This window comes from Anguilla anguilla, chromosome 11 (assembly GCF_013347855.1).
Source record: "Anguilla anguilla isolate fAngAng1 chromosome 11, fAngAng1.pri, whole genome shotgun sequence".
Lineage (NCBI taxonomy): Eukaryota > Metazoa > Chordata > Actinopteri > Anguilliformes > Anguillidae > Anguilla > Anguilla anguilla.
Genome location: NC_049211.1, coordinates 15,599,013 through 15,612,833, shown reverse-complemented (window position 1 = coordinate 15,612,833; position 13,821 = coordinate 15,599,013). Strand labels below are relative to the sequence as shown.

General features: G+C 46.1%; 1 pseudogene; it reads right to left on the bottom strand.

Annotated features, from left to right (window-relative positions):
* LOC118207597 overlaps positions 1-12,765 on the bottom strand; it is a 45,030-nt pseudogene extending 32,265 nt beyond the window's left edge.
* Between the last annotated feature and the right edge of the window lie 1,056 nt (positions 12,766-13,821).

The window sequence follows — 13,821 nt, the reverse complement described above, 5'->3', positions numbered from 1 at the left end:
TGTGTGTGAGAGGGACATCGCTGACAACACCACAGCGGACGAAGACATTCAACATCCGCAGGAAGCGAGCACCATATGGACGGGAGGATGAGAGAGGGAGAGAAAAAATGAGGATAAAGAGTGCAGATGGACAATGAATGAGAGAGAGAACGAGCGAGGGAGAGATTAGCGATGTATAGGCGATCAAACACATCTGCACGTTAGGAAGTAAAGCGCAGCACAGGAAGTGAAGTAATTACAGTCCTGCGGACCTTCTGTGCAAATGAAATGCGTGTGTGACAGAACCGGGGACGGATAAAATGGGACTTCAATCCACAACTAAGCTTTTAGCCAGAGTAGTACCGGAACTACAGCCAATAACAACGACAGCGTGCCTTTTTTCAAAACTTATAATAACGCCAGACATGCTGTCATAAATCCATAACTCATTTGTATAAATGGCACAAAGTCACGCAGTAATTTGAGAGAGAGAGAGAGAAGTGGAGAGAAAGAGACACAATGAGAATGAGAGAGAGAGAGAGAGAGAGAGTCACCGAGAGATCCGGTCCTCTGCAGGGCGAGATAGGGTCTCTCCAGCGCCCCCCCCGAGGTCCCGGTGCAGGGCCGCCCGCCCCAGGTTACCCGCGTAGTGACGCAGGAAGGAGGGCGCGCTGTGGGATGGAGGGGGGCGGGCGGGGCACACCATCGGCTCTGAGAGAGAAAGGGGGAGAGGGCAAAAACACAGGGAGGGAAAGACAAGGAAGGGAAAGAATAATAAAAGGACAAGGGGATGAGGACAGGAGTGAAGGAGGCCAAGAGAAAGGAGATGGGGCGGAGGTATGAAAAAGGACAGGGAAGACAGAGAGAGATAAAGGAAGAGAAAGGAGCACCGGTCACAAATGAAACAACCTGAGGATATGAGGCACAGGCTGCACAGGTAATAATGAGGATAAGAGGCACAGGCTGCACAGGTAATAATGAGTATAAGAGGCACAGGCTGCACAGGTAATAATGAGGATAAAAGGCACAGGCTGCACAGGTAATAATGAGGATGTGAGGTATAGGCTGCACAGGAAATGATAATGTGAAGCACAGGCTGCATAGGTAATCATGAGGATAAGAGGCACAGGCTGCACAGGTAATAATGAGGATAAGAGGCACAGGCGGCACAGGTAATCATGAGGACAAGAGGCACAGGCAGCACAGGTAATAATGAGGATGTGAGGCACAGGCAGCACAGGTAATGATAATGTGAAGCACAGGCTGCACGGGTAATCATGAGGATATGAGGCACAGGCTGCACAGGCAATCATAAGTGAGTGAAGCACAGGCAGCACAGGTAATGAGGATAAGACGCACAGGCTGCAGCGGTAATCATGAGGATGTGAGGCACAGGCTGCATAGGTAATCATGAGGACGTGAGGCACAGGCTGCACAGGTAATCATGAGTGAGTGAAGCACAAGCTGCACAGGTAATCATGATGTCCATGCATGTGCTCTCATAGTTCACTTTCTGTTATTTTTTAGATTATTTCAGTTTTCGTGTTCTCAGTGGGCCCAGACAGCTTGTGTGGGCAATGAGGGATATTTTGGTACTTACAGAAGATTCTAAGGACCTGCTGATTTTACAGTGTCTGGTGTAAGGCATTCTGAGCTTGTGTTCTAAACCAAGCAAGAAAAGTACCCTTCAAGTTACTCCAAGGCAGCTTGTATAGTTAAAAAAACATCCTTCAGTGCACATATGAACTGTCAACACACTGAAACAATTGCAAAAATACTCCGAAAGTGAACCGTGACTTTTCCTAACACACTGGGCATGACGCAAAGGGTTAAATCAGAGAGTGATGTCACATGAGATGAGCCTTCAAAACCAAGCCGGAATCCCAGTGGGGCTCATCTCCGTGACGACCTCAGCACCTGCCGGCACGGCCCACCCTTCGCTGGGTGTGACACGCCTCTATTACAGAGTCTGGGAGCAGGGCCCGTCCACTTCACAGGCCCCGGCTGCCCTCTCGATGGGCTCTGGAGTGGGCTGGGTCTGCAGGCGACAGCAGGCTGGCATGCTGGAGAGCGCCTCTCAGCCCAGGCCAAAAACAACACCATCGACCCGGAGAGCGCTCAAAGGAGACCAAGCGCGCCCAACACAACGGCAGTTTCGCAAGTGCGGCAGAATTCTGCTAATGGCGAGCCACGGCCGAGGCACTGCCTAACGAAGCTAAAATCCTGGCTTTGCAGACAACGCGACCAAGAGGGCGCTGGAATCGGAGCACATGATTCCAAACCCCCCCTCAAGCGCAATCTCAGATGACTTTGGCTGATAAGACAGCTCCCCGCACCACTGCCTTCGCGTGAGAACGCTGGTTCCGGAGAGCTAAACTGCCAGAGCTACCGAACACGACCGTGACAAAGGAGAAGATAAACCAGTGAGCGCTGAGAGTCATTTCTTTATCATGTAAAACCAAACAAGCAAACAACAAGCAAAGAAAAAGAGAGAGAGATTCTTCTGATGAGTGCAGAAACAGTTAAAGCCAAGTAATGGTGCCAACGAGCAAACCAATCAAATTTCTCCTGCCATGTGAGACGTGGACATGAAGCCTTGCAGGGCTCTAAAGATTCTGCTCGTTTCATTCACAGAGTTCAAGTAGCTAAGCTTTCACATCTAGCATGAATTAAAACCACAAGGATTACATTACTGCTGAAGCACTTCACATTTGATAATCTGTGTGTGTGTGTGTGTGCATGCGTGTGTGTGTGTGTGCGTGTTTGTGCGTGCACGTGTGTGTGTGTGTGTGTGCGTTTTTCCTCTCTCTCACTACAATGCTGATTACTCAGCATCTTTGCCCTTTCAGAGTGAAGCAGAATATCAATCCAGCACTACTGGAGGAGTCCCAAATCTGAGCCGAGACCACCCGCCACACCCTTTCTGCAAGGGCACCCATCCACTCAATCTCTCACTGCGCTTCCAATTAGCACCCTGACCGATTTAGGGGATATATTCTGCAACTTTAAAGCTAAGCAGCTTTATTAAACTGAGAGAGAGAGAGAGAGAGAGAGAGAGAGAGAGAGAGAGAATAAGGATAAGACTAAGGAGATTTCAATTTAGTGCAGTGTTAAATATCCCTTAACTCTGCAGGCTGTGTTAGGAGCAGCACCAATCTCTCTTCATTCATGAAGCCATTATTATCACAAGCCACTTCGAAGTAGCAAAAAAAGTAGATAATGAATACAAAAAGACACAAAACTGGTTGCAGCATACAAAAGCTGCATGAATTGTAAAACAATAGCCTGCACTGTAAAATCAAACAAGGGTGACAAGATTAAAGGACAACAATAAACAGTTGGCAAGCAAATAAGGAAACAAATAAAAGCTACTGCTTAGTCACTCAGTCTGATTTCTCTTCTTCTCTCTGGGAGTCAGACGGGTCAAACTGCTTGGCGGGGGGGGGGGGGTCCATTAACTTACGTCTATGTCACTTTGAAATGATTTCTCCTGCTAGGTCTGTCATCAGGAAAATCATTCAGATAGGCACACCAGCATAAAGGTTCTCTGCAGTGCCTTTCAATCACCACCAGAGGGTGACGCTGCCACCAACGCTGCTGTTTACGAGAGCACTGCACAAGCACACTTTGGACAGGACCATAAAACAGAGGTAGAGATAAACAGTTCCGCCATCTGACAGTCGACAGCTGCTGATAGCACCATAAGGAAAGCAGTCAGCACTTCAGCAGGACCGTAAAGGGGAAAGGTACAGGGGCACGCGGTGATGTCATGTCTAACAAGTCCACACGCAGGGCGTTTTCGGTGAAGAGGGCCAAAACACCGCGATTCCCGTCGCCCCACATTCACAGAGCGTCCAAAACCCAAATCGCTCTTCCTATCTCCAGAGCTTACTCCAATGCCCCCGGGGTGGGGCCGTTCCTGTCACAAACACCATCAGGACGAGCAAATTATATCCAATTATTCTGTCACAACCGCCAGCCTTGAGGATCTAAGTGCCGACGCAAGAGCAGCAGGGTAAACAGACAGGAGAGACACTCAGACAATCATGCAAGGACACCTGCCTCCGCCTCATCACTCTGTATGAGAACGCTAGGCCCCCGCACGGCTACACTCTAACGATGAATCCTCTTCGTCCTCCTCCTCCTCCTCATGGCCCAGCACACAGCAGTGAAGGTGTTAGGATGAATGGTCAGTGCTTGCACTGATGACAGTGGCGATGGTGATGAAGATGATGATGATGATGTTATTGTTAAAGTACATTTAGCAGAAGCTCTTATGCTGAGCGATTTACACAACTTCTTGCATTCCTACATAGCATCCAGCTGAATATACACTGAAGCATTTCCCTGAAGCAACTCATTATACTACACTGTCACTCATGTCAGTCATCAATCTTCATTTTGGTAAAATTTTCCACAATTCATCATGAAGGATCTACTAGATTGGTCTTTTCACAAACCATCGCAGCGCTTTTGTTCGTGAGACCGTGGTCACAGTTGGTCAACCATGGTCACGGGCTTACGGTACCCTGAGAACTCAAAAGCAGGCCTAGCGAAAAGCTCCACACGCCCACTCCGGGTCGCCGCTGAAGCCTTTCTGACGGGCGTGAGCGTGGGCGTGAGCGTGCATCGCGGAGCGGACTCACCGTTGTCGCGGGCGGCGGCGGGCTCGTCCAGGGTCATCTGCTCGGCGAGCTCGGACAGCGAGTCGTCCACGGGCCTGGCGCTACGCAGTGACATGGACAGGCGCCGCTTGATGATCTTCATCCTATCCATCCGGCCAGCGCCCCCAGTGGGCCTCGGCAGGCCTGCGGGGACAAGGCGCCGTCGTCACTCCGTCATTCCCCCTCTTTCTTTCACCCACCCTTTTTAATATCGCTGGCTGGCCCTAGCAGCAGTCCTCCCGTACGCTAACCTGCTAGCCAGGGCCCGGGCTGTTTCTGCACAGCAAGCCGAGCAGAATCCTGAGAGAGAGCTGCTGCCATTTTTGGGGGGGGGGGGGGGGGGGGCACTGAGCCACAAAACCCCCCAACACAATACTATCATCTGTCACTTCATCAAAAATAAACAGCACCCTAGCCACAAGTAATCTTCAGTTATGAAGGACCGTTATCCCTCAGCTCAAATATAAATGACCACTAACAACCACCCACCTCATACAAACATTTGTACAGATACATATTATTTTTTTAAACTAATAAACAGAGTCAAAATAGGGTTTCTGGAGGTTTTGAAATACTTGAAATAGTAGACATTCAAGGGGACCCATCTCCTTTTTGGACCAAAGGCAAACTGTCAATTCTATCATAATTGAAGAATCTTAAGTGCTTTATGGCCATTAAAAGTGACACTTGTTCAGCTTGACTTAAGAGGGAAAAAAACACAACAGACAGGACATTTCTTTCTGCTCCACTTGCAAAAGTCACATAGTTGGTGTTAAATTGCCCCTTAAGTGTTCATATCTTCACCTGCATGGAAAACTCCATTACCCAGAGAGAAAAAACACAGCTCATAATTCAGCCTAATTAGTGGATCAGAAGCACAGCAGTACTGGCTGAAGAGGCAGCACTGGGTCCAAAGAAAGAGCAGTGACACACCTGGACTTGAACCCACAGACTGAAGGAGCAGACCGCAACACCATTAGCGAGGGGGGTGGGGGGGGGCAACTGTCTGTCGCCAAGGCATCGCATTCCTTCAGCCACACAGTTCCCCGAGCCTCTCAGTGCTCAGGGCAACGGCGTGCCCTCTTACCGCAATCCCCCTGAGAGCCCGGGCAACGGGACCCGGCGCTTCCACAGAGAAAGGCCGAGAGGCCGAGGGAGGGACGCAGAGCCTAACCCCGCCTCCAGCACTCAGGGGTCCACAGAGAAAGGCCGAGAGGCCGAGGGAGGGACGCAGAGCCTGACCCCGCCTCCAGCACTCAGGGGTCCACAGAGAAAGGCCGAGAGGCCGGGGGAGGGACGCAGAGCCTAACCCCGCCTCCAGCACTCAGGGGTCCACAGAGAAAGGCCGAGAGGCCGAGGGAGGGACGCAGAGCCTGACCCCGCCTCCAGCACTCAGGGGTCCACAGAGGGCCGGGCCAGCTCCGGTAATGACAGATGACTGTCTGCGGCACGGGGGGGTCTGTGCTCTCTTCTGTATACCTGACTGAAACTGTCATTAGTGGCACGGCCAAGGAGACAGGAGGGAGGGGCACAGTTCCCACACACACTCAGAGAGCAAATGATGAGGCAGACTAAGAGCTGCCGTAATGGAGGACAGTGTACAGAGCACGGAAGGGAGAAATGGAACCAAAAGGAAAGTCACCAAATCGATTCTTTGCATAATGCAAACATTCAGAAGATCATGCTAAGATTTATAATGAGCAGAGCTGTGGCAATTAATATATTAATAAATCCAATTAACTAAGAAAAGCTTTGATCACCAATTTATTTCTGAGACACGAGGGAAATGGTGGGGGGTACATACTGAGCTGGGCTGCAGGCGATTCTGGGACCAGCTCCAAACTGACTCCAGGAGCAGCTGTACTGCTCCAGAGCAATAAACCTCTTACAATGAATATTCATACTTTTCAGAAGAAGTGCATTTAAACCGTGACGCAATGCAAATCGTACAGCACATAACACTGATCTAGGTTCGCTTCAAGGTTCCAACTTGCATTGGAGACTTCCATTTCTCATTTGAGGCGTTCTTTTATATACAAGCCAGCCTCGGGATGCCCTGTATGGCCATCCCGGGGGCCGATATCAGTAACCAATATTATTCTTGGAGCATTACCCGATCTTGATGCCAATAACGCCATTTTATATTACACAAATGGAAACTTTAATTAAGTTTCCACTATCATAGAAAAAACAAATTAGTATAGATGTCAGCTTATGAAAAAAAAAATAAAACAAATTATTAGTATGACAAAATATTGAAACCTTTATACATTATTATTTATCAGACAGCATAAGTCTACTGAATCCCTGTATAGCTTCATTTGTATGTTTTGTTGGCAAAAATGTAAGAAAATATAATAAATAAAAGTTTAAGATGACTAAGTTGGATGGCTAAATGCTTAAGCTGCTTTTAGTGCGTGATATTTTCACTAGAATTGCAGCATCATCAGTGCATCAAACACGTAGCCTCTGTAGCGCACGTATGCATCATCATATCAGCCAGAACATCAGCACACAAGGCCGAAACTGATAAGTGTGTTTCTAGTGTTATCACTCAACACCACCATGACCCCAATATTACTGTGCATCCCTACAGACACCTGAAAATATTTTCCCCATCTGAACATTTCTGCATGTGGTCATTGTGTGGCCTGTATGCCTATGCTTAAAGTAAGGTTTTAAGCAAGTTATATAATTCATCACTATTTTTATCTTTCATACATATTTACTGGCTGCACAAAAGCACCATCTGTGCCGCCATTAATCAGGCAATGATGCCTTTCTAATTAGCTCCAAAAAAGAGCGCAGTTTGTTAAACTGATTAATAAAAGGAAAAGGCAGCCAAACGTGTTGCATGCACTATACGTGTGTATACATCCTTATGGATCCTAATAAACAACATGCAGACGAAACTGAAAAGTATTCCCTTGAGAAAAGTGGGACATTTTCAGAGCGGTTTCAGATTCACACTGAAGGCCAGGACCCAGTGCTGAGCTCTGTAGGTACGAGTCCCCCATGCACATACCCTACAGTAGTTTCATTTAATGAATACTACATAATAAACCAGGATGGAAATGAAACAATGAGAAATAAGCTATCGATACAGGTGTATTGCCATATAAAGGCTTGTACGGGCTACACACAGACTCTCTTAGCAGTGCGAAATCCACTTACCACCTACCTTTTCCTGTATTGCCATTTCAGTGCCCCAAACTAAATTAAAGTGAAATAGCAAAAGTCAAAGTTTGGCTACTATACTAAAATCATCACCTGGAGTTATTAAGAGGCATTAACTATAATAATCATAGTAACACAAACGCACCATGAAAAAACAATCAATTCCTACCTGACAGCAGGGATATCCAGTCAATTAATCAAACATCATTACTGCACACTACCAGTTTTGCTTGCTTAAAGACACGGCCCCCATTCACCACAGCTGTTCCCTTACAAAGCCGTACTGCAGGCAGGATCCTCTATGTACCGATCGATATGCTACTGATGTCTTCTCAGTGTCCGAGAGTATCACTTCAGACTGCTTTACAGCGCGGCCCCCTCTGCTTCAGAGCAGATCAGCCCGGCTCCTCTGCAGGCTTCTGGGAGGAGAGAGGAGCCGCAGCAGCTTGGGCGAGAGAGAGAGTGAGAGAGAGCGAGGACACTGCAGGGAGGCTCGCTCGCCCGGATTCCCTCTCTCAAAGGGAGGACACTTCAGGATATTTCAGTCTGCTCTAGTTTCTGCTTATATAACTCCACACCGCTCTCACCCGCAAGCATCTTCACTTTCACTGCATAGACTTAGCAGGGAAGACCAGCCTGCACTTTTTCCATTTAGGGAGCAGCGAACCACTGCTTATTATGATAAATTCAGCCAGTCAGCCAGTCCGTCAGTGGTGAATATATTAAATATGATAGCATTCCCCAGAGACCCAATCACGTGGATGGTGTCAGTCTGTATGCATGAAGAAAAAGACAAGAGAAGGGAAGGAGAGCTCATGTTTTAAGCTAATCAGACTTTCGCACCCCTCCGGTGGCTGTGTTTCTGACAGCTCACCACAGGTTAAGTGGGCACCCACCGCTTTGGCTCTGCTATCCATGTGGACAAAAAGATACATGCGCATGAGCGCCAGGGGGCTTAGGGACTTCAGCTCATTACCTTATCTTAATTTGCAGAGGCTCTGTTAAAACAACACGGGCACTGAGGTCTCTAATTCCTGTCACCCCTCTCCAAACCCAGATCCCCCTAGCGCGGGTGTAAACATGGACTCCGGCGAGCGACACCCACGCAGATCCCCGCGCGCTGCTCCGGCGTTCCTTCCTTTGCGGGCAGGACGTGATGCAATGGCGGCTCCGGCACGCGTTTGACACGCGTGTGCCGGAGGTGGGAGCCGCTGCAGAAAGCCGACGAGGGCGAGGGCGAACCGAACACTTCTGCGTGGTCCGTGGCGCCCGGCGACGGCGAATGGGGGGGCACTGCACTGCGGTGGAGCGAGAGCAGCGGCAGAAGGAAGGAGGATGTGCGAGAGGACGCGGTACAGACAGATGTAATCACACACATTAGTGGCCAGTCGATGAAGGTTCCCCAGGGAGATGTTCTGCTCCGAGTCGAACCTCTCTTCCGACCTGCACACCCTCCCTGTACACCGAATCCCTTTGTCCGACATCTGCCCCTCTCTCATTTGTTTACTCAACACACTGTGGGTCTACGGCACTAATTAAGCACTTCACTTGATCATTCTAAAAACAGAACAAAGGCATCCCATTGTGTTTGTTTACCCAGGCTGCCAAGCACATAAGAATATAACGAATAAACAGCTTCTCTTCTGTGTGACCATAAATGCCTCTCCTGTACTGGTGCTTTAGTCCCATTGAGGGGGGGACGATGTATAAAAAGCTTAAATCTGATGGCATGCACTTTAACCTCATATGCATAATTTCTTTTCAAATACAATGTGCTGGAATACAGAGCCAAAACAACAAAAAAATGTGTCACTGTCCAAATACTTGCGGGCTGCACTATAGCAATGGGATGTGTGAATGACAGGCAACATTCCTCGTAATGTTTCGTCAATGTTGGCAGTTGACAGGCACTCATAAAAACTCACAGATGCAGACATCATATATTGGATAAAAAGCTTGCTGTAGAAAGGGGAAATATATTAATGCTGTAAAATAACTTTAAAAAATGGCCTCACTCTTTTTGAAATTTTGAAACGAGAAAATATTTTTTTCAAACTGTACAATCTGTGTTTGCTTCCTCATTTATGTAAGGGGGAAAACAGATGGAGAGAGAGAGCTTTTGTAATTTTCATCCATCGGCTAATCAGAGCTAAATTCACAGGAGATTGTCTCAGCTCATTAAACAAGGAGAGGTGAGCATGCAAGTACAACATTAACAGGGAACAATGCCAGCTTGCTCTTTCAAAACCAGGTTATTTTTCGGTATGCTGGCATTTGGGGTTGCTAGGTTACCACAATCTGCAGTCTCTCTGAGGCAGAGGGAACATTTTTGCATTCACAGCTGCATTTCCAAAATGATCAAAAGTCACTTCCACAAAACGACATCTGGAAAATCCTGCAGCCATGACTGTGAGCTACTAACATCCATTAACCAACCACAGCGGACAACTTCAGCCCTCCGCACATCTCTCTCTCTTTCACACACACACACACACACACAATGTGGAAAGGAGCATGGATACCCTGTGCCACTCAAAGCCCTGATGGGTGCAGTAGCCCAGGCAAGGCACCGGAATGAGTCATGTGCTGTCAGCTGTACTGCAGACTCCATCTTTTGCTTTTCTTCTCCCTCCCTCCCTCACACACACTCTCTCTCTCTCATTCCCTCCCTCATTCTCTGCCCTTCGGGATCATCTGCTTTCTGCTTCTCTCATTCTTTGTCTCAGCTTCGCTTTCTTCTCATCCTTGTCCCATCCAACTCATTTAATCTGAGAGGCAGCCAACCCCCCCCCGCCCCTGCCCCCAACCCCACTCTGTCTCGTTCTGAAGCCTTGAAATATTCAGGGATATCTATGGTGGGCAAAGACAAACAGTGGAAACCCCCCCCCCCCACGGAGCAGAGAAGCAGAGAATAGGTGGCTTACAGAAAGATGCAAGAGTGATCGAAGACAGAGAGATAAGGAGAACTGGAGAATTACAGAGGACTAAAAGAGAAATAAAGTTTTGAAGAAAGCAGGGTGAGAAGAAGGAAAAACAGCAAAATAAATGAGTATGCAAGAAAGAAAGAGTATGCTTTTTTTGATGGCCACAGTTTATTAAGCTCTTTGTTGCCTGTAAAATGAACCAACTGAGAATATGGCTAAGGAGACAAGAGTAAACATGGGATACAGAGAACAGACTGAAATGGAGGTGCAGCTGGGTCTACATGGGTTCTGATATCTCATATTTTGTCATAGACGGTATAGCTATGTGCGAGTGTCTATAGCTATGCATTCTAAACAGGAAAATACAGGATCCGAGGACTGCACACTCACACACAGTTCTGCGGGTATGGAAATAAGTGCCCTTCCACTTGGACTCTGTTCTGTCCTCGTCTCTCCCGTAATCACATACGTATGAACATATACCATTAATAACAGAATGCGTTCAGGGACGACCATTCTCGCCATTTCTCAATGCAAATCTACAATCACTAGCTAATAGGGATATGCACTTTTCATCAAACCCAACTAAATAATTCATTAAATCAATGATGTCTTCAGGTCAACCGGATGCCACCATTAACTATATAGAATCTAATTTTTTTAATTGCCATTGGGGAAATGGTGGTGTATGTTACTCAGTGTAATAGACTGATATTCCGTATTTTTATCACGCCAAATCTATGAAATACGGCTCTAGCTAGCTGTCGGTACAACGTTGGCACCATCGCAGTTAGAAAGCTGGGACACAAACACCAAGCAAACTAACCCAAGTACATACTAACGTAACGAGAATCGTTGCCATTTCATGGAAAGTTATCCTGAAGTCACGGCAGTGCAGTCATTATTTGTTCGGTAAGCTAAAATTAAAAAAGCAACCGAGGCCTGTGGTAATTGTTGCCGGTTCTCACCGTGTTTTCCTGTCTCCAATACAACCGGGGGTAGGCGGGTTAGATACAAAGTTAGACCGCCGTGATAATAAAATGGTAAGCGGGCAACCATAAAGAAACTGGCAACGATCGAGTTGGTTGAATGTTATTTAGACATACAGTCTCTTGGAAATTTTGTTATGTTTTGAAATGTGCTGGGTTTTAGCTTGCTATGTCGCATTTAACGTAAGCTAGCTAGCTAACGTTAGAAACTCTGGCTAGCTAAGTAGTTGTATGAACGCATTAGCGAGCTAGCTGGCTGTTAAAATGGCTACAGAAATAGTGAAACGGCTCTTAAAGTAGCTAACAAAAACCGATCGTGATGTTTTGTCATTGTTACAGTGTGTACAGACGTATATGCACGTTAGAATAGTTTAGCTGAAAAATACAACTAACGGCAGTCCAGTAACATTAGAAAATCAGTCAACTAGCTAACTAGTACACGAAATAATCTCGCACTAGCTAAACTTTGTCCCGGCTGTGACAACATTCCACGAACTGCTGAACGTTGCTAGATTTATAAACACTCGGCAATAGGTGATCCAAACGAATGTGTGCGCCAAAAAACAAATGGGAAATATACAATTATCTATGACTGTAAATTGTACTTACCGATTTATATTTAAAACTGATGTAAAAAAAAAACAGAGTAATTAATCGTTTCAGTCAGGACGGCGATCCACTCTTGCTACGTTACTGTATCCACTGCGACAAGTTTGCGTAGTTAGCGTTGATTCAAAACAAGACAGAACATACACATCATCGACAAAAAAGATAAAAAAATATTCTCTCGCGCATCCATAAATTTCTATAGGAGTTCCTGAGGTTATGTAGTTAGCTAGCGACTTTTAGCTAGCTGGCTACATAACGTACTCATCAATCGCGTTAGCGGTAGTTTTCCTGTGGTAAGATCCATATTTGAGCGCATTGCTAAGATCCAAGAAGCGAGAGATTGCGAACAGAGTAGGATCCCGGAAAACACCGCAAGCGGTAGCTATACGTGTGTGTCTGTGTGCTCGCCCGGGGGGGGTTCCACAAGCAAGCGCAGAATGCTTTGGCTGCGTTATTACCTCGTGCAGCATCTTTTTTGTTCTATGTTAGTGCGCTCTACCCCAATAATTTTTTCACAACCCTAGTTCCTGGTCTTAACTTTATTGTAACTGATTTAATGTATTAAATGTATTCAATATATTTAATACACTTCTCTAGCTTTATTACAAGCAGGATTTTTGAACGGTAGCATGGGAAAAATATTAAGCCAGTACTTGATGATGCAGTGGGAATCCAGGATCATTACACCACAGTCCGTAAATTGTAGGTCCTTGTCTTATATTTTTCAATAACTTAATTTATCATGAAGTCAGAAATTACAACTCGAACAGTTATTATTTGCAGCGACAAAGCAACACAACACAGTTAATTTCAAGACAAGTAATATTAGATTTTTTAAAATCTGAAGTGGTAAAGCAGTAATTTGAACACATAACTGGACAGATATCAAAGTAGGCATTTTCGACCTCAAGTATGCATAATAGAACAATAAGCGGATTCAGATACTGAAGAAGGATTACGGAAATAAAAATCTAAGGCGTACAGATATATCTACAATGAGATTAAAGGATTTGTGATGTAAGGTCTGTTTACAGTGCTACAGCCCCATATTTTTTAGTGCCCTCCATAATGTTTAGGACAAATGCATATGCACATCTTGCTTTGGCTCTGTACTCCACAATTTTAGATTTATAATCAAACAATTCACATTTGGTTAAATTGCTGATTTTTTACAGGTATTATATATATATATAGAAATTACAGAATATACATAGGCCCCCATTTCAGGGCACCATAATGTTTGGGGAAAATGACCTCACAGGTGTTTCTGATTGGTCAGGTGAGTTTAATGGCTTCCTTAGTGCATTTATAAGAGCTTTCAGTATATTTTAATATCACAAGGACCATTCTTTGATAACCAAAGAATTCTCACCATAATGAAAAAAAACATTCAAACGCGTGTCCAACAGATCAAAAACACTCTTCAGGAGGCAAGCGTAGATGTGTCAGTGACTACTGTCTGCAGAAGACTTCATGAAC